We start from the raw sequence: 22146 nt of genomic DNA, 5'->3' as shown, positions 1-22146 counted from the left end.
GGCCTGTGTAGAGCTGGACTGGTGGTCATCTCAGCCTAGCTCACTGACCAGGCCCCATGGCATCAGTCCAGTGGTTGTCTAACTCTTGGGTTCTTTTTAAGGGATTGCTAGTCTGTTAATCATTCAGACAGGTCAGAACACTGAGCATAGACTCTCCTCTCTGCCACCTTCAGAAGCACAGTGACACAGCAGCCACACCTGAAAAGCTTCTAGAGGCAGGGTATGCAAATGCTTTTAAAAGCCCAGTCTCAGGCAACATAGCTATATTAGTTGTGAGTTCTAGACATCTGGATTTTGATACATGTATCTAAATGGCTTTGTTTTAGTCTCATAACAAAAGAACCTTGCAGATATTTAGGAAGATAAAACACAGTCACCAAACAAAATAACTTAAGTTAGACACAGAGATTTCTTGGCTTTTTATAGCAAAAAAAAAAAAAAAGGAATTTCCATCCATCAACTGAAAGAGCATTCTGAATGAGGGTTACAGGCAGTTGCCATTTGTGAGAGTATAGAACAAGAATAGGTCATCCATTCCTGCTTCACTCTCAAGCTGACTGAAGGCCCTTAATGGAAAGTCAAAAGCACAATAGTTTAGTGGCAACCATTAGCTCCCTACTGCTTGTTACAATGGGTACAATGTGCCAAGGACCTCAACAATCCTTAACAAGTGAGTTATTTACCACTAGTGCATCTTTTCCTCTGTAGCCCATGAGTGCATAGGTGGATCAGAAACTGCCAAACCCTGCTGTTGATAGGGATTGATAAAAATCACAGATAAGAAAGTGGGAATAGTAATGCCTATCATTTGAGACAGTGTGAGAATCCAAAAGGAAAAAAAGTCAACATTTCTTAGCAGAGTGAGGAGAAGAAGCATGTGCAAAGAGAGGTCTTTTTCTTCTCTTGCTTCATTTTAACTGAAAAAAAGTTGAATTTCCTTTCTATATTTTCCTTCTCTTAAAAATTACTTACTGCTTGCAATTATAATATAATTACATCATTCATTCTTCCTTTTCCTCTGAAACATTCCCAACGATCTCTCTTGCTTTCTTTCAAATCTATGGTCTTTGTTCATTTGTATATAGAATATGTTCCTAAATGCATAAATATAGCTTGCTCAGTCTGTATAATGTTAATTGAATGAATATATTTTCAGGGTGGACCATTTGCTATTATATAACAAATTGATCTGCTCTTCCCTGAGGAAGATATTTATTGCTATAAATATCATACCCTTGAAAAACAAGGCATTGAAACCTCTGGACTGGAACTGACCTGAAGACTAGCTTGCAAGGTACCTAAAGGCACCATTAAAATGTCTATAGGAGTGAAGCAACCAACAGTCCTACTCAGACTAAGAAATACAAAAACAAACAGCACAGTATTTGATATGCAAACATTGGTGCTAACCAACAATTCTGTAATTGGACTTAAGATCTGTTCCACAGGAAGTAAATCAAGCTTGATACAAGAAACCCAGGCAACTTTCCAGAAGTCATGAAGCTTGAAGGACAACCTGTATCTACTTCTTTACTAAATTACTATGGTTCCTAGTTATATTTTAAGCATTTGTCTTTGCACCCACAGGCAAAAAGAGTCCTCACATTTAGTCAATGATACTTCACTTTGCAAGAGATAGAGATGATTACAAAAACCTAAATACAACCAAAATTCAGAGTTGTAGAGACCAGTCCCAATGGTGACATCTACATAACAATTTTCACACCTAAGTGTGAAGGATATTGCAGAATATTGGGGCAAAAGGGCTGAAAAATCACAGAAATAAGGAATTTCCTGAAAGATTGAGTCTCCTAGTAATGTCAGAAGCTCTGCCAGTAAATTTTCACCAACATAACTGTCTAAACAGAAGCTGAGCAGGGAAAACACCAGTAGCCATGCCAAGAAAAGCTTGGGAGGCCTCAACCCCACACAAAGGCCTGAAGAACTTTAAGAAATAAGCAGAGAGAAAGAATCTCCGTTTCTAATTCCAACTTGTGTTTTACCAACATTCCCAACAGAAATCACTAACAGTCATTAAATGCCAAGGAATGATCAGAACATAAAAGAAAATGTAACTGTATCCTGTTAACGGAAGGAAGAACTTTTGATATATGTTTGCTTACATTTACAATACTCATCCTTCCTTTGCCCATCTAAAATAAACCCCTAAAACTTTTATAGCCATTGTACGTTGATAATTTAACTTGGGTTTTGCTAGAACATAGTAACAGAAGTATAGTGTTAATCTTTTTTTGCTAATAAACATATATTTGTATTTTATGTGAAATAGAACAGATAAGAACTTAGGATGATGTGCATGTTGGTGCACACTGCCTATCATCCAAGAACACATAAGATGGAATCAGAACCATCTCAAGTTCAAGACCATAAATTCATGGATATGGCGAGAGACCATCCTTAAAACTGAAATCAAAATAAAATACCAATACAAAATAGAATACAAAGCAAGTGTCTCTTAGTATGTTTCTAGTCACTTTTTGTTTTAGTTATTATATTTTGAAGGTGTGTGTGTGTGTGTGTGTGTGTGTGTGTGTGTTATATAATTCATGTGTGTCCAGATCTTGCTTCACAACACAGGGAAGTTGACTTTGAGGCTTCGGTCACCTAGGCTTCATCTCCTAAATATTGGGATTGCTTTTCCTGGCAGTCCAGGTGGCAATGAACCCATGATCACATGCATGTTGAGCAAGCTAATGACTAACTGAGCTACATTACCAGTTCTGTTTAAACATTTTTCTTAGAATTTTCCTTTGTTTGGAATGATTTACAAATCATTTTGTAAATAAATACTGAATTTGGTACGGGATATTTTCTTTCTTGTTTCAGAGGCAATAATCATTGTAGAGGTAATCAAAAAAGACAATGAGAAAACACTGAACTCAAAGAAGTTAAGATCTGTAACCTAAATTTTTCTTAAAAGGGTTCTTATAAAGAGTTTAATTAAACATTGAGTTTTAGTTTGTGAGGAAAAACTGCCTTAAATCTTTCTCAAGAGAATTTTGTTAATGACAGGAAACAACTTTCCAATGAAACTGCTCTAATTTCAGAATTCTCATGAAATTTAATTTCTATATCATTATGGGGAATAATTTTAGTATATGCTAGCCACAAAGGAAACACTATAAGTGCTTATGTACAAATATAATAATAATCTACATTGGAAATATGAAGTTTCTTTTTTCTAATTTCATTTTGGACAAGGTTTCCTGTGTTTTCAAAGTTTCTCCCACCCTTGGGGTCAAGGGATCTTCTGACCTCAGTCCCAGAGTATCTGAGTTAATTTCAACACTGTATCTGTACTTACTGGTCTTTCCAGTAAAGGAGTCATAGGATAGCCTAGTGAAATCCTCTAGTACGATCCTCTCTCCTCCCCAAGCCAAGCTGATGATATGTTTACACAACAAACTAGCTTCAACCAAGTAAGAGAAAGCACATAAGGGGTGCTTTCAGTGTATCAAGATGCAAAAGGGAATTAAAGAGTTCAGGAATAAAGAGGTACATTTTCTCTCTTCCTAATACTCTAAAGGGCACACTGACAGAGGCACCTAACAGTTTGGTTTGTGGTAGAAAGAATCATGTCCAGACATTAGGAAATGGCACATCAATGTGCAGCAAAATCCTAGTACCTCTGCTGGCCAAGGATACCCTCTCTCCACTTTCTGGAACCAGATATATAAGGCACCTGATGTTTTCCAATGTCTCTTCTTTAACCTGGAACAGAACTGGGAACTTTGCAGTTCACTAGAGAATAGAATTGGAATGTTAGCACAGGGCTGTTTTTTGGAGCTTGGGGTAAGGGCAAGTATGATGAGAACCAAAAGTCACCAAAATTGAAATTCCCACGGGCAGGCTAGGCCTCACAGTCTGAGCTCCTAGACCAGTCTTGGAATCAAATGAAAACTGTGGAGCAGTGGAACTCTTGAATTTCAGCTTTCCACTCAATTGCTTCCACTTTGGAGTGAGCTTGGAACACACCAAACCTTATCCTAGCTCTGTTCAGGATGCTGTGAGGGAGGACTTGAGTACATCCAATTCTAGTAGAAGCCTTTATGGCCAAGGGTCATGAATCCACATTAAGCAACCCATAACACTGAGGACCCAAGGAATCTTGCATATCAGACTCATATTTTACTCATCAGTTAAAAGATGATTTTGGAGGGATGCATGGATGGCTCAGTGGTTAAGAGCATTGGCTGTTCTTACAGAGCACTGGGGTTCAATTCCCATCACCCACATGGCAGTTCACAACCATCTGTAACTCAAGTTCCATTCGATCTGACTCCCCCTCACTCAGCCGTGTGCAGACCAAACTACAATGTACATAAAATTAAAAAAAATAAAAGATAATTTTAAATACTATAGAATATCTTCAAACTTAGCACATATATTTTAATATTAAATGCTTAGTCAAATCAGCCAAGCTAGATTTTGTAATAATTCTTACTCTTATATTCGTGATATAAGAATCACAAAAGAGCTATGAGCAGACCAATCAGTTTACATTGCAAAGGAATGAAATGTAGATTTAAATAGAAACTTAAAGTGTAAAATCACAGAACGTTTCATCGTAAACCTCTAATTCCCACCATTGCCAAATATAAAAGTTGTATGATAGTTAGTATAAAGAGTAAAACAAAAATAGGTTATGGTACTTTATATAAAAATACCCAGTTTTGGTTAGAGCTCTCCAGATATTGAGCTACCAGACAAAACTACGTTTACTCTAAAGTAATAATAATATATAACACAGAGAAAAAGATAATGCTGGATATGCTTGATGCTATAAAAAGGCCCGTGCTTAGCATAGACTATTGGTCAACAATACAAATCTTTAGTTTTCCTGAATTTTGAAACCATTGATTTTGAATGCCACTGTATCATCTACAGAAGTTTATCCAAAACCCTTTTAAATTCGGATTTAATTCCCGAGAACTGGCTAGTGTTTAAGAGAATGACAAAAGAACTGCAGACAGATGAGCCTTAGCAAACCAGTGGCCATTGGCTTCATTTCTTGTCTCTCAGTGCACAGAAGCCTGGCATGACCATTGACTGGCAACTGAGTCTGTGCCTGCTGCTATGAATCCTCTGGATGCACCATGACTGATGAGACTCCTGGCTCTGACTCCAACCATACACCTGAGCATGACTTGAGCCAATATACTTGATATGCTCAGAGCCAGGTTCTGGCTGTGAAACTGCTTTTCAGATTACTCACTGGAAAACTAAACATGAGGTTTAACAACAACCCTACTTTTTATTCTTTTATTGGATTTTTTAATTTACATTTCAAATGTTATTCCCTTTCCCGGTTTCCCAGACATAAGCCCCCTATCCCATCCTCCTCCCCTTCTTCTATAAGGGTGTTTCCTTCTCCATTCACTCCCTCTCCCGATATTCCCTTACACTGGGGGGTCCAACGTTGGCAGAACCATGGGCTTCTCCTTCCTTTCGTGCCCAACAAGGCCATCCTCTGCTACATATGCATTTGGAGCCATGGGTCAGTCCATGTATTGTCTTTGAGTAGTGGTTTAGTCCCTGGGAGCTCTGGTTGGTTGGTATTGATGTTCTTATGGGGTTGCAAGCTCCTTCAGCTCTTTCAGTCCTTTCTCTGATTCCTTCAATGGATGTCCTGTTCTCAGTTCAATGCTTTGCTGCTAGTATTCTTCTCTGTATTTGACATGCTCTGGCTGTGCCTCTCAGGAGACAACTATTCCAGCTTCTGTCAGCATGCACTTCTTAGCTTCATCTATCTTATCTGGTTTTGGTGGTTTTATAAATATGGGCCAAATGTGGGGCAGGCTCTGAATGGCTGTTCCTTCAGTCTCTGCTCCAAACTTTGCCTCCATATCCCCTCCTATGAATATTTTTGTTCCCCTTTTAAGAAGAAGTGAAACATCTGCACCTTGGTCATCCTTCTTGAGCTTCATTTGTTCTGTGGATTGCATCTTGGGTAATTCGAACTTTTGGGCTAATATCCACTTATCAGTGAGTGAGTGCATATCATGTGTATTTTTCTGTGATTGGGTTACCTCACTCAGGATGATATTTTCTAGCACAACCCATTTGCCTATGAATTTCATGAAGTCATTGTTTTTGATAGCTGAGTAGTACTCCATTGTGTAGATGTATCACATTTTCTGTATCCATTCCTCTGTTGAAGGGCATCTGGGTTCTTTCTACTTTCTGGCTTTTATAAATAAGGCTTCTATGAACATAGTGGAGCATGTGTCTTTTCTGTATGTTGGAGCATCTTTCGGGTATATGCCCAGTAGAGGTATAGCTGGGTCCTCAGGTAGTACAATGTCCAATTTTCTGAGGAATCTTCAGACTGGTTTCTAGAGTGGTTATACCAGTTTACAATCCCACAAACAGTGGAGGAGTATTCCTCTTTCTCCACATCCTCACCAGCATCTGTTGTCACCTGAGTTTTTGATCTTAGCCATTCTGAGTGGTCTATGGTAGAATCTCAGGGTGTTTTGGATTCACATTTACAACCCTACCTTTTTAAAGTTAAAATGTGAAGAAAAAACAACAACAAGAAATCAGTGTTTGAAACGTAGGCTGACACAGTTGAGTAGAAAGGTGTGTCTGTATAGTCACTGTTTTGAAAAACAATAAAACAAGAAAGCTATGAATGCATATGCTGTCCTTGTGTTATCTATAAAATTCTATCACCATCTTTAAAGTACTCAGAGGGAAGATCATTAGCTTTAAGCACAGGAGAATCTGTGTACTTTTTTGTTTCAATGTGTCTTTCCATCTGTACAATGATTAAACACAGCTGGCTACTATGTAAGAAGGGTAAGGTCTCTTGTCATTGATGAATTATGAGTGTTAGAAGATAAACAGGTGAACAAAAATGACAGGCAAGTAAAACAGTAAATTTCTTCTTAAAATAACCCTCTACTAAGCCTCTCCTCCAGGACCCAAGCCACCGTTTCTACCATTTTTCTTCATCTGGGAAATTATTTCTTTATTTTAAATCAACTGTTCCTGTAAGTGATTTAATACTACAGTTAACATATTTTTCAAGCCTTCCATCCCCAGTTCATTTGTTAATCATGCTTGCTGGGTTATAATTGTGTATACTTTTAGCTAATTATGATAATCCATGCATGATGTTAAGGGATTCATTGAAGCAAATATGAACTGCAGGTTAGCTTTGCCTAATTTGAAATTGGTAGTTGGTTAAAAAAAAAAGAAAAGTGAGAACATTTACCATTCTTTTATAAATAGAAAGGTGAAACTACTAGTACACTTAAATTTCTGCAAACATATATAGTACAAAATTCAGTGATTACACGTGTTATGTAAAGCATTTTAATGATTTTTTAAATAAACCAAAGTATACTGTAGGTATCTACATTTTCTTCATTTTAAGAACAAGAAAGAATCTTGTTTTTCTGGCTGAATAAACCCAAGGCCTCGGGGATATCATTTTAGTGTCACTTCATGTCAAACCAATACATTAAAACCAGTGCTTCAAATATTCGAACCCACCAGAGCAAAAAACACTCACCAGAGTTAAAGGCAGGATAGCTGTGCTCTAGATTAGTCTCTAAGTGACAACTCTCCTATGACGAGTCCTGTGGATTCTCAGAGCAAATGAAAGAGCAATGAAATGGAAAGCGGCTATACTAGTCCTCTGATTATGCTTTAATATGCACAGACTCATCACGTTGTAATAACACAGGCTCCTCTATCAGTCTCTAATACTCCTAGCACAAGAGTGATTTCCTCTATTTTTTTTTTTTGCTTTTCTCTGTCTTCTGCAATTTGTCCCCTAAATCTATTTGTGTGGAACAAAGAGTGATTCTTCAGAACATCTGTAATACCCAGCTGCACACTGGCATTTGGATAGATGTGATTGATGGGGTCCAGGAAAGTAGAGTTACAAATGTGGCCCAAGGCCAGTTTCCCCCTTATTTCAACATCAGGAGACTGAAAGCCTGAGTCTTAAGTGTTTACTGGGATGGAGAGTCAGTAAGCAATTTCTAGCAAGCTGCAAAGAGTGATACTGATTGACTTAACCAGGGTTATTACCCACTGGTGTATCCACCTGACATATTCTACTTCTGAAGTGATGGATACTTAGTAATGAACAATATGTTGCTTACCCCACCTTTCAAATTCTCAGTAGTCTGTCTTCTTTTTACTCTCATGTGTTTTGCCTCTTGAAGATTGTAGTTCTTTGTTCTGTCTTAAGGCACCAGCAAAGGTGGAAGAAAATAACATCATTGAAAATAACATCAAGCTCCAGAAGCAGTACTCTAAATCCTTACAAAATTTATAAACCTACAAAATTTATGAGACTGCATACTCTGCACAGTGATTCGTAGATGACTTTTTATCCTTGCTCACATCTGAACATTTGCCTAACATTTAAATTCCATAGATAACTTTGTGAATTATACTTAAAAGCTATTTGAAATTAATGTTAGTTATGCAAACTCTTATCTTGACTTTTTTTCACAAAAACTTGAAAGGATAGCTAGACTTTATCACCAGGTAAGTGACAACCCGGAATTGTCATTGACATATGAAAAGGTTAACTTCTTAGATGACTGAGTTTTGGGGAATTTGCCCTTATTTTATTCATGGAAATACTTTATGTCAGAATCAAAATTTCTATAGTACAAAATCTATAAAAACCATATTACTGTTAATTTTATAGGAAGAGAAAAAATAGTCTTATCACTCCAAATAAAATTTAAAGGGTCCAAATCCTTTATTATTGATGTAAATGTGTGTAAATGTGAGTATGTATTCATGTGTGGAGGATAGAGGAGAGGTCAGATGACATGGCACAGGAGCCATCCCCTTGTTTTTGAGACAGGGTCATTTATTGGCATGCTAGTTAGTCAGCTTGGCCCAGGGATGCTCCTGGTTGCATTTCCCCAATGATTGGATTACACACAAATACTGCCATGTTGGGCTTTTTATGTCCTGTGAGGACCAATCTCAGGTCCTCAGCTCATAAAGCATGCTCTACACCATGCTATCTTCTCAGTTCTCTTCCTCACTACTCTTCCCTTCATCATTGCATTATAAGATTCATTAAATATTAATAGCGTGAAAGGTATTGCTTAGCTATTAATGAGTAATATTTTCCCAGGCTGTTTCGTATACAAATTTATTTTATTGGACTTTCTATTGTGCTTCTTTTAGATATAGTTTATCCTGCTTATTTTTCTCTTTTATTTTTCTATTAAATCGTTTTATTTATTTACATCCCAAATATTGAAACCTTCCATGTCCCCCTTTCCCAGAATTCTTTGCTTATCTGCCATCCATCCCCTTTCTTCTGAGAGAGTTCTCCCCCACTGTCTTACTTAAGATTTTACTACTCTCAACCGACATCATGACCAAGGCAAGTCTTATAAAGGACAATATTTAATTGAGCCTGGCTTACAAGTTCCAAGTTTCAGTCCATGATCATCAAGGCAGGAGCATAGTAGCATCTAAGCAGGCATGGTACAGGCAGAGCTGAGAGTTCTACATTTTCATCTGCAGGCTGCTATTTGAAGACTGACTTCCAGGCAGCTCTGGTGAGGATCTAAAGCCCAAGCCCACAGTGGTACGCCTACTCGAACAAGGCCACACCTCCTAATAGTGTCACTCACCACTCACCTATGCACCTACCTACTTAACCACACTTACCTACCGACCCACTCTCTCCTCATGCACATAACCAACCCCACTTCATACCCCCAGCATCCCCTGTCTCTGAGTCATCAAGCCTCAACAAATTTAAGCACATCTTCTCAGAGGCCAGACAAGGTAGTCCTCTAGTACATATGTACCAGGGGTGGGGAGCTGGGGTGGTAAGGGACACAGACCAGCCCATGTATGCTCTTTGGTTTCTGGTTTATTCTATGGGAGCTCTGAGGGGCCCAGTTAGTTAATACTGTTGTTCTTTCTTTGGGATTGCCAGTCCCTTCAGCCCCTTCAGCCCCTTCAGCCCCTTCAACCCCTTCAGTCCCTTCAGCCCCTTCAGCCCCTTCAGCCCCTTCAGCCCCTTCAGCCCCTTCAGCTCCTTCAGCCCTTCCCCTAACTCTTCCATTGGAGTCTTCAGGATCAGCTCAATGGTTGGTTGTACATATCTTAATCTGTCCCAGTCAGCTACAGGTAGAGCCTCTCAGAGGATAGCTATGTTAGGCTCCTGTCTGCAAGCACAACTTTGTATTAGTAATATTGTCAGGGTTTGTGGCCTGCCCATGGGATGGATCTCAAGTTGGGTCTGTCACTGGATGGCCTCTTTTCAGTCTCTGCTCCATTTTTGTCTCTTTGTTTTCTTTAGACACAAACAATTATGGGGCAAATTTTTTGAAGATGGGTGGGTGACCCCATCTCTTCACTGGGGACCCTGTCTATCTGCTGGAGGTAATCTCTTCTAACTCCATTTCCCCATTGTTGGGCAGCTAAGTTCATCACCACTAAATTTTGGGGGGCTTTAATATACCTGATGTCTGGGACATTCTAGAGGTTCCCCTGCCCACAACCCCTCCACACACAGCTGGATATTTTCATGCATTCTCCTGGCCCGCTGGGCTTACCTCCTGTCTCACCCATACCTGACCCTTGTCCTTTCTCCCTCCCTCCCCCCTTCTCCCACCCAGGCCTCTCCCTCCCTTTGTATCCCCTGAGTATTTTATTTCTCTTCTAAGTTGGATTAAAGCATCCTCAGTTGTGCCTTCCTTCTTGTTAAACTTCATATGGTCTGTGACTTATATCATGGATACTCTGAACTTTTTGGTTAACTCAGTGAGGTATCAGTGAGTACATATCATGCATGTCGTTTTGGGTCTGGGCTACCTCACCCAGGATGATATTTTATCGTTCCATCAATTTTCCTGCCAAATTGATGAAATAGCTCATACTGTAAGATTAAACAATTGACAAACGTGACTTCATGAAACTGAAGAACTTCTGTAAAAAGAAAACACTGAGGAAGCAATGTGAACATTGAGAAAAGATCTTCTTCACTAACCCTACATCTGCTTGAGGGTTAATATCCAAAATATACAAAAAACTAAGAAGTTAGGCAAACAAACAAACAAACAAACAAACAGAATGGGGTACAGAGCTAAACAGAGAATTCTCAAAAGAAGAACCTCAAATGGCCTGGTGGGATTGCAAAGTGGTATAAACCACTCAGAAAATCAACCTGGCAGTTCCTCTGAAAACTGGAAATAGTTCTACCTGAAGACCTAGATGTACCACTCCTGGGCATATACTTAAAATATACCCACAATACCACAAGCACACATGATTTTACTAAATTCATAGCAGCCTTATTTGTAATAGCTAGAATCTAGGAAAAAAAAACCAGATGTCTGTCAACTGTACAATGGACACAAAAAACATGGTTTATTTACACAATGGAATATTTTTCAGCCATTAAAAATGATGATATCATGTTTACTTTTTAATTAATTTTTTTTAAATAACAAAGCAGAAATGCAAAAGTCCTAGTATGCGGACAAAATAAATTTAAAAATGAACACATAAAAGCAGATGAGTATTCAATAAGATTTTATATGCAACTACAGTCCAAGGAAAATGGAGCAAAGATAGATAACTAATAATGAAGACACAATTATTGCTCACACTTAGAATCCAATAAAGCATTAATGCTTAATGTAACACCAGCCATGGTGTGTGCATAGATAAACTTTTTTGTTAAAAAATATGATAATCTGAGTTCAGATCCCTAGACTAACACAAAAGCCTACTAGTTACGCTTCCACTTTTAATCCAAGCACTGTGGAAGGAGATGTGGGTGATTTCCAGGCAAACTGGATAACAATATTAACATGGACCTCTGAACTCCTAACTTAGGAAGAATACCTGTTGAGTGATTAAAAAAAGAAAGAAAAATATAGAAAAAGTAAAAGAAAAACCAATGTCAACTTGAAAAAAAAACACCACCAACATATAACACATACACACACACACACACACACACACACACACACACACGTACAAATACAGCCACACAGCTATACATATGTGACACACATGCACACATAGATACAAATATGCATATTAGACATATTAGATACCACATAAACATATGCCAAGAACAATAATAATCATTAGAGCTAATAAATTTGAATAACTAAACCTAACTGGAATTTATTTATTTGTGAGATTATACTCATTTTTATAGAGAAAAAAGAAAAATATTTCTTGAATAAGTGAACTATGTGAGCTTTGAATACAATAAAGAAGTTTGTTTAAAAGTAAAAATAAATTTAAGTGAAGTTTAAAGAGAAGGTAGCACACTCAGATAACATTATTTTTTCTGCTTCTATGCTTGAAAAATGCCAGGATATTTTATGGCAATTACTGTGTAGACCCATTGCTTCTGCATTTCCGTTGTCATGATGATGTTAATTGTAAGGCATCCATCATGAATTTAAAAGGGCAAACATCATGGTCCATTTGAAAGAAGGTTTGATAATTTACAAGAAATAACAAAAATGTAAAGTCTCCACCAGACTGAGGATTCTTAACCCTTTTAGGCATAAACAATCTTATTTCCTTAAACTGAGACAATGAAAAGAAAATGTCAACTTCTTATTATCTTCAAAAGCCAAAAGTTTAACTTTTAAGGGATTACAAAGTATTTATAAATGAGTGAGATGCTGTACATAAGCAATTTTAACACTTGGCTAGATTTGAATAATTTATAGGTAGATTGCTCATTCATGAGTAAAATATTGTTTCTTAGCACCAAATCCTTCCATAAGATGGTGTTTGAATTCCAAACTGCAGCTGTCAAGAAAATCTACGATTAACAGTTTCATTTTATAATAACATTTGTGGTGCCTTGAAGGGGAATGGTCCCTCCCGAAAGGCTCATACATTTAAATGCTTGGTCCCCAGTTAGGGAAGCAGTTTGGGAAGGATTAGGATGTGTGGCCTTATTGGAGTCAGTATGGCCGTCTTGGAGAAGATATGTCACTGTGGTGGGGCTTTGAGGTTTCAAAAGCCCAGTCCAGGCCTAGAGTCTCTTTCCTCTGCCTCCTGCCTGTGGATTAGGATGTAAAAGTTGCCATTGACTGCTGCTGGGTATCCTGCCTGTGTGCTTCTTATGGTGATATTCATAGTGTAGCCCTCTAAAACTAAGCACATCTTCTGTTGAATTTTTTCTTCTGTAAGGGTTGCCATGCCTATGGTGTCTCTTTATTGCAATAGGATGGTAACTAAAACAGAAGTAGAAGTACATTACTTTTTCTAAAAATTCTTCTTTCATATATTACATCCTGACCTGTTTTTCCCTCCCTCCCTCCCTTTCCCCCAGTGTCTTGCTACCACCTCCTGTCTTCCAGAACCACTCCATCTGTCTCCCAGGGACATCCACCAAATGTGGCATAACAAGTTAGCATGAGAGAAGGCATTCCAACACATCAAAGCTAGAAAAGGCAACCCGGTAGGAGAAAAAGGGTCCCACAGGCAGACCAAAAAGTCAGAGACATACCTGCTGGCAATGTTAGGAGTCTCACAAGATCACCAAGTGACACAGTCTTAGCATGCATGCACAAGTTCTAGGTCAGACCCCTACAGGCTCCCTGATGGCTACAAGTCCTCCTGATTCCTGGACAGTTGATTCCGTGACCCATGTTCTCTTGGTGTCCCTAACTCCTCTGGTTCCCCCAATTCTTTTTTCCCTTCCTCCTCATCTGGAGAACTCCTCAAGTTCTGCCTAATGTTTGTCTGAGTGATTCGGCATCTGCTCCCACCAGTCTCTGGATGAAGTCTCTGGGATAACGATTCTTCTAGTTTCCAGTCCCATAACACATTGCAAGCAGGACAAACTAGGTCAAAGGTTTTAGAGCTGGATTGGTGTCCTTATCTCTCCACGTGAGGCCTGGCCTGGTTACTGAAGGTGCCCAGTTCAGGATCCATGTCCCCCATTACAATGAGTCATTGCTAGAATGACTTTTGTATAATTCCATGAAGATTCAGTTGCACTAAGGGCTCCACCTCGACCCCAAAATGCCCTCTAATTGAAGTCCTTTCTACCAGTATTTTCTCCTCAGGCCTGCCACCTGATCCCTTCTGTTCCCAACACCACCTTCTCCCAGTCCACTCACAAAATCTGTTCCATTTCCCCTTCCCAGGGAGATCTCTGTGCCCTCCTTCGGCCCTCCTTTCTGGATCTGTGGACCTTAGCAAGATTGTATTTTACTTTACAGTTAATATTCACTTCTAAGGGAGTAGATACCATTTTTGTCTTTCGGTGTCTGAGTTATCTCACTGATGATGATTCTTTTTTTTTCTACCTTCATCCATTTGTCTGCAAATTTCACACTGTCATTTTTTCAAACAACTGAGTAGTAATACTCTACGGTATAAGTGTATCATGTTTTCTTCATCTATTCTTTAGTTGAGGAATATCTAGTTTTTCTTTTCCAGTTTCTGGAACAAGCCAGCTCTGAATAGAGTTGAACAAACTTCCTTGTGGTATGGTAGAGCTCTCTGGAGAGGTATAACAGAATCTTGAAGTATATTGATTTCCTATTTTCTAAGAAACTATCATATTGACTTCCCAAGTGACTGTACAAGTTTACACTCCCATCAGCAATGAAGGAGTATTCCCCATGCTCCACGTCCTTACCAGCATGTGCTATAACTTGTACTTTTAATCTTAGCCATCCTGACAGGTGTAAGGTTAAATCTCCAGGTTATATTGATTTGCATTTCCCTTATGTCTAAGGATGTGGAACATTTCTTTAAGTGTATCTCAGCTATTTGGCATAATTCTGTTGAGAATTCTGTTTATATCTGTACCCTATTTTTAATGTTGATTATTTGGTTTGCTTATGTCTAGCTACTTCAATTCTTTCTATAATTTGGATATTGGCCCTCTGTCAGATGTGGAGTTGGTGAAAATCTTTTCCCATTCTCTAGGTTGCAATTTTCTTCTATCGATGGTGTCTTTTCTCTTACAGAAGCTTTGGTAAAACAGGAGTTTATTGTCCTCCTAGTGTGGCCTACATTTGATCAGGGGAAGTCTGCTGGCCATCTTTTTTTTTTTACTATTTTAGTCACAGTTAAAGGTATCGATATTCAATAATACTGCATAATATATTAATACATATTCATAGTGGAATAATTTATATGTGTAACATCTTTAGGATATAAAGCAGAGAAGATTAATATGACCCTTGTTCAAATACAACATACAAACTCACGAAGTTACATATTTTAAATTAATGGTGATGATGATGATGATGATGATGATGATGATGATGATGATGATAAACAGAAGTCAAAGGAAGCAAAGCAGAAGAGAGTAAGAGAGCTGAGGAGGAAAAAGGAAATGACACACCTACATCTGTTTCCCCTTCCAGCCTAAAGCCCTGAGAGTTCAAGACTTCAAGAATTCAGAGATAAAGGGTATGACCGTGTAAATCCCTTTCTTTTCCTAATTGACAGTTGATAGGGCCATTGTGTACTTACCCAAAGCAGTTAACTACAGTTGCTGTGAGCTAAGATGCAAAGGTGGATACAATCTACAGGATGATATCTCTCAGCCTTTCACCCTCACTTCCAGCTCTTATGTATATACCATTTTCTTTTCAGTAGTATTCGTTGAGGCTTAGAGACAGTCTTACAAATGTCTTTATTGTGCAAAAGCTCAGTTGCAATCACTTTATAATTCTCTGCATCAAAACAAAATGCTACCAATAAAAATGAACGTGAACCTGACATGCAAGCCAGACTTGCTAGTAGCAGGCATCCACAGTCATGAATGGAAACTCAATGTCACATAGCTACTAGTAAAACACTTGTCAGTAGCTAGCCATTAATCTACCCAGTAGCTACTTCTAAACTCCTCTTTCTGGTAAGCTCTCAGAGTGACAAATGGTTAAACATGGGGTCCATTCATACTGTAGAATACTGCTACATAGCAAAAACTAACAAGTTTTGACATATAACCCCAGGAAAGAAAACACTTACAGTTGGAATGAAATGAGAATAAGAAAAAACATATTTTCAAATATACAAAGAAAACACCACTGTATTGAAAATGAGTGAATTTCTAGGGCAATGACTCTCTGTCAGCCCGAATGAAATAGAGCATACACTGGAGATGGAGAATGGTTGTCTCTCCTGGTTTAACACACTAATTCTATCCAAAATAAATAGGGAAGGGATGCCCAGAAACAGAATCTCTCTAAAGTCAAACTAAACAGAGCTTTTTATGAAGATAATATATATGCTAGAATAGAATTTATTGTTAAGATATTGTTTATTAATTAATATTAATATATGAGGTGTGTCATAATTAACATTGTAAATCATGTTCTACTATCATTTGAATTCTCTGACTTCACTTTCCACAAGAAGCAAAACGCTCGATTCTGACTATTTAGCTGGTACCGTACTCAGTAGAACCTGTGCCTAGGCTAAAGAACTGCACTGCAGAATCATTGTTTTCCCCTATGTGTTCCCATAGAGTTAATTCACAATGTCTTAACAGGACAACACATACAATAAACTTTGGGAACATATATAAGTCAGGTACTTACTGTCTCCCTTTAAATATTTTATCAATATATTCTCCTCTTTTATTTCTCTTTTCTCAGTCTCAAAGATGAACACTTTAGCTCTGTTTAAAGATAACAGTACATATTTAAATAGAAGCCATATTGTTAAGTACCAATAATTATATACATGTTGTGTTAATTTGGTTAAATATAATTATTGTTTAAATGTCTCATTGTCATAAAAAGTATGACAAAAGCTCTTGTACCACATAGCATTCAAGTTGAACAGGGCTAGCATCTTCCCTTGCTAGATAACAAGAAAAAAAAATATTTTCCTGTTTTCTTCCCTCTTCTTTGTTTTTTCCCTTCTTTCCTTCGTTCTTTCATTAAATGATTAGACGCTGGTTATTAAATCCCTCTGTCATTTCTTTTCCTTGGAGTCCAGCTTTCAGGAATACATTCACGGCAAGTGTCTCTAATTTACAGATTATAACACAGTCACTTAGATGGTGTATAATGCAATAAAGGAAGATGGAGGGAACTAGCACTTCCGGTGTTCCTTGTTTCTGTGGTTTTCCATCAACAGTTCTGATCAAGCTATCTGTCCTCCATCAAACAGCATTGAATTTAATTGCTTTCTGAGATCTGAAGTCTTAGCTCAGAGAAAACAGTTTTTTCTAATTATCACTCTATCCATGTGTTTCTATCTGTGAATACTGGGAATTGTCCCGAAGTAAAGGATTCCATAGTGTAACTATAACTCATAAACAGAATTCAGATGATATATTTCAGCTTATAGAAAAGTGGGTAGTGTGGTTTAATTTTAGTCAATTTCCTATCTTTGATTTTATAGTCAACATCCAGTAAGAAAACAAGTTCTAAGCAAGAGACCTAGTATGTGGGTGTTTGCAGATTGAAAAGAAACTGACTGCAAGATATCCGGAAGCTTTTATGCCCATCTGGTAATACTTTTGGGTAATACCCAAAAGCTATGACCAGCTACAGTATGCAGAATTATGCTCCAAAGACTTATTCCACAGACTGCTCCTTGACAGTCTAAAACTGTTTCTGTTTTTGTTCAGTCTTAAATGAATACAGAATTAAAATCAGCACAGTGTGTACAAACACAAACATCTTAGACATTGGTTCCAGCTCTGCTGGTAATTAGTTACACAACAAAAAACATGAAGCTTAAAGTTCTTGGCCCTCACATTCTTCGTTTGCAAAAGGAAACAATTCTTCTTAACAAAAAAATCTGCTAGTGAAGTTTTTAAAACGGAATGTCCTTGAGAGAAAATGCTACTTACAGGAGGACCTAAATGGTTATATACCCCATTAACAACCTCCACCACAGGTTTTACATGTTGCAGCCCACCTTATTTGAGGTCATTCGTTTTCTGACACCATCCCATTTGATCATGGATGAACATCTAGCTTGAGAATAGATAATACATAACCAGGGCAATGTCCAGTGTTCTGGGTAGGAAATCTATTTAATATACACAAATGCTTTAGCTAGGAATAATGAAATGCATTGGATTTATTAGAGGTTTTGAGGGAGAAAAGAGAAGGGAGAAATATTGTACTCTAATTAGTATTAAGTTAATAATATCATATTTCTTATCTCATGTTGTGTATTCTTCATGTTGTATTATAATTATAATCGCAAACTGTAAGGAACATTCTTCTATTTTAGAAAAATGGCTGGAATTGAAAGACTCTGAAAGGCAGAGTTTATAAGAAGGCATAAATTCACAATATGATTGTATGGTGTTGTGAATATGCTTGGCCCATGATAAGTGGCACAATTGGGAGTTACCTCCTTGTTGAAGTAGGTATGGCCTTGTAGGAGGAAGTGTGTCACTGTGGGGTGAGCTTTAAGGTTCTATGCTCAAGCACTGCACAGTGTGAAAAAAGTCTCTCCTCCTGGCTGCCTACAGAAGGCAGTCACCTTCTGACTGCCTTTGGATCAAGACAGAACTATCATCTCCTTCTGAACTGTGCAGGCCTACAGGCTGCCATGCTTCCTACCACAATGATACTAGACTGAACTTCTGTAACAGTATGTCAGTCCCAATTAAATGTTATCCTTTATAAGAGTTGCCTTGGTCATGGTGTCTCTTCACAGCAATAGAAACCCTAACTAAGACAGATTGGGAAACAGCCACTGTCTTAGATAACACCATGTGATAGAGTGAGAATGGACAGTAAAAACTGTGAGAGATGTTAGCTCATGAAAAAGTTAGAAAATGAATCAGAGTGAGAAAATTGTCTGCAATAAATACTTCCATGTCCTACTAAGAGAGTCTTCTTAGGGTCTTTTCTCCTCCTGTGTGTTTTTCTTCATTTTCTGAATTTCATTTTGTGGTTCTTTGATAATAAATGATTCATTTGTTTTTTTCTGAGGGATGTAAAAAAATCTAGAGTTTTTAATTCAACTATGTTATATTGAAAGGGTCATGGCAGGATATGCCAGTGACAAGCTCCATACCCGCATAGATCTCAAGCAACTAATTTGGAAAGACTGGTAATTTCATGAGTGTTCAGAAAATATTTTGAACAGAACTGTCACAGGTATCACTTGACCAGGAGTTTCCTTCTCACATTGTCAATACTAGCACCAACCTGTAAAGATGATCTTTTATAATCCTCCTCAGTAACAAAAAGGGAAAAGAAAACTTGCATTTATATCATGTGTTCTAAAATTTTGTTGGCTTGAATTTTACATCTTTATTTCCTTCCAGTGCTTTAAACATGAGCATGTAATTTTTTTCAACTTCTTCTTCATGGTCAAGAGTTATATGTTTAAAAAATAATTTCAATTTTATTACTCCTGAATTTTAAATTAAATATACCTAGCTGAGTGAATAAATCAAATCTATTTAGGCTTTGTTAATAAGCATCTGTTACATGTCATCCCTGCTATATTTCTAAAAGCAAACCATGTTTTCTATATATTACACTGCAATTGGAACAAGGATGATTGATGAAGAGATCTGACAGCCTATGTTGAATTTTTTACTTCAGAAAAACAGCACCATATACAGGATAATGTGAGAGAGATACTCATATGAAAGCATGTCAGATTCAAATGAGAAAAGATATATCAATGTAGTTTTGACATAATTCATATAGGGAAAAGAAGAACAGAGATTGCAGCAGGAAAGACCAGGCAACTGCTTGTAAAACTCTAACTCTAGTCAGAATCTTAATGTTTATCATCATCATCATCATCATCATCATCATCATCATCATCATCATCATCATCATCATCATCCTCATTCTCATCATCCAGAGAAGGTATTTTCCATATAGCCCAGGCTAGCTTCAAAGACAACCATGACATCCTTTTTTCTGTCTTCCAAGTGCTGGAATTACAAGTGGCTTCTGTTTAGTCAACCCATTCCCTTTTCAGACCCAAAATAATTAAAATCTGAAGTTTGTCATACAAATATAAGCCACTTTGTTTCCACTAGGCTCTCTGTAGCCATGCCTTTTTGTCCCGACAAGTTTGAAGCTGTTACCACACCTCCAATGTGAGCCTGAAAGTGGGTGTGATTAAGAGGAAGAGGACCATCAGGCTACCAAAGGTTGGTCTGGGCTTCAGTATAATTTATTGAAGCATATGATATGAAAATTTTATAATGAAACACATTATTTTTAGAAATAATGTACATAAATGAGCAAGTTTCACTTACAAACAAAAGCAAAAAGAATAGAAAAGCTAAGTCTAACGAAGAGCCAGGAAAACTTCAGCTTCCTGCTTTGAGACAGATAAAATAGCTCTGAGGGCTTTGTTTCTCTTTTCTGATTGCTATTCTTACCAGCTCTCCTTCATTCGCCTTTTCCCCTAGTGGTTAGATATGTGGTCAGAAAATATTCTAATGAAATTACTCTTTCTGTGGAGAATCAGATTCTGATGTGTCTAGTATCTAGTCAATTCAATGAATCCACAGTAATGACCTCTTGAAAGGTTCCAGTATGATGATCAAGACGCCATCATCTTCTGCTTTTAGTCAGATCTATATTTGACTCTGTCTTAAGAGATTTCACAAGCCTAATCATATATAGTTTTTAAGGTGTGTATTCTGTTTTATGATTTTCTCTAAAAGGAACTAAAATAAAATAAAGAATTTATTGTTTGAGTTTTAAATTTTAACATGTGAGTAGCGTGCAGGTATACACACTGTAGATGATCACATTCCTGGGTAGCTGTGCCTCAGTTTCATTTCACAGAGTTTTTTTCCTCTGGTGAGTACAGGAGTCTTTGAACTTTGCCTTTGTCAAAATCTGCATCAGTTAGATTCTGAGTGTGTTTGAACAATGACAGATATTGTCAAGAGACTGAAGAGAAAGAAAGGGAAAGTCTGTGATAGGGAGTGTACTAGATATTACATTGCCATGACAGAAGCCCCTGACCTAAGCTCTTTTATTTTGATCACAATTTCAGATGTTTTAGTCCACAATTCTTGACACCAGTGACTTTTATTTCATTGTTTCCTGTAGTGAGACAGAATGTCTTCTTAGGGCAGGGATTATGGTATTATTCACCTTTTACACAGAGACAGACAGGGTGGGGACTGGAGACAGATAGACAGAGAAACATAGAGAGATAAAAGAAAGAGACACAGAGACAGAGAGACAGAGACAAAGAGATGCTGAGACAGACCCAGAGACAATGTGAAAACCTTCAAAGACTTGTTCAGAATAATCTGTTTCTCACAGCCAGCACTTACTTCTAAAGAATCCATCGTTTCCCAAATAGCAAAACCAGCTGAGAAACAAGGGTTCAACATATGATCCTATATGGGAATCCTTATATTCAAACCATAACATTCCACCCTTGGACCCAATTAGCACAAAATGAATTTTAATAAATCTCTAAGGACCTTCATTTTCTTAACAGTTTCAACATTCTCCGAAAATTCAAAGTCTTTTCTGAGATTCCTGGGAAGCTTTTCACTTTTTCATGTTTCTGAAATAAAAAACAATTTACAAATTTTCAGTATACTGTGGAGCAGAGTAAGAAGTTCTAATTCAAAAAGAATGAACTAGCAAAGAAAGTTGGACCAAGGAAACACGGAATACATCAAGGCAAACACTAACACCTATAGCTTTCAGTATTCTATATCCATGGCACATGGCAGTATGGCATGGGTTCTGATGGTATTGACAATGAATGTCCTTAATTTTCTCTGCATTTTTATCTCACTTGGCTTTTTTGCTTGGGCTCGCCCCACTTAATGCATTTATATTTCTTTTCCAGAAGCCACACATTTTTATCATCTTTACAACTTTGGCTTTCAACTGACACTTAGGTTTGTCCCTCACTGTTTGACACATTGTCCTGTTAGGGGCCACCTAGAGACTTTCTGTGTCTCTTATATACATTATCTAATGTGCATCAACTTCTTTGAAGTCCAGGTTGAAGCCTCCGGGAATATATAATTATTATATTTTAAATGAATGTGAAATGGGTATCATGTGGTGAACTTCAAGATTTGCCACCCGCTCACATGGTGTAAAAACTCATCATATGGAGTTACAGTTGTTAACACAAGCCAGTGTCCCCCACCCCAGGGGGACGTAGCTGTAACTGAGCAAGTGCTTAAATCATATTGGC

At 37.7% G+C, this 22146-nt stretch overlaps 1 pseudogene; it reads right to left on the bottom strand.

Moving 5' to 3' along the window:
• Positions 1-111: 111 nt before the first annotated feature.
• On the bottom strand, positions 112-220 carry LOC116904747 (annotated as a pseudogene).
• Between the last annotated feature and the right edge of the window lie 21926 nt (positions 221-22146).

This window comes from Rattus rattus, chromosome 6 (genome assembly GCF_011064425.1).
Source record: "Rattus rattus isolate New Zealand chromosome 6, Rrattus_CSIRO_v1, whole genome shotgun sequence".
Classification (NCBI taxonomy): Eukaryota; Metazoa; Chordata; class Mammalia; order Rodentia; family Muridae; genus Rattus; species Rattus rattus.
Note: the sequence above shows the minus strand (reverse complement) of the source record. Positions and strands in the feature narration are given on the sequence as shown.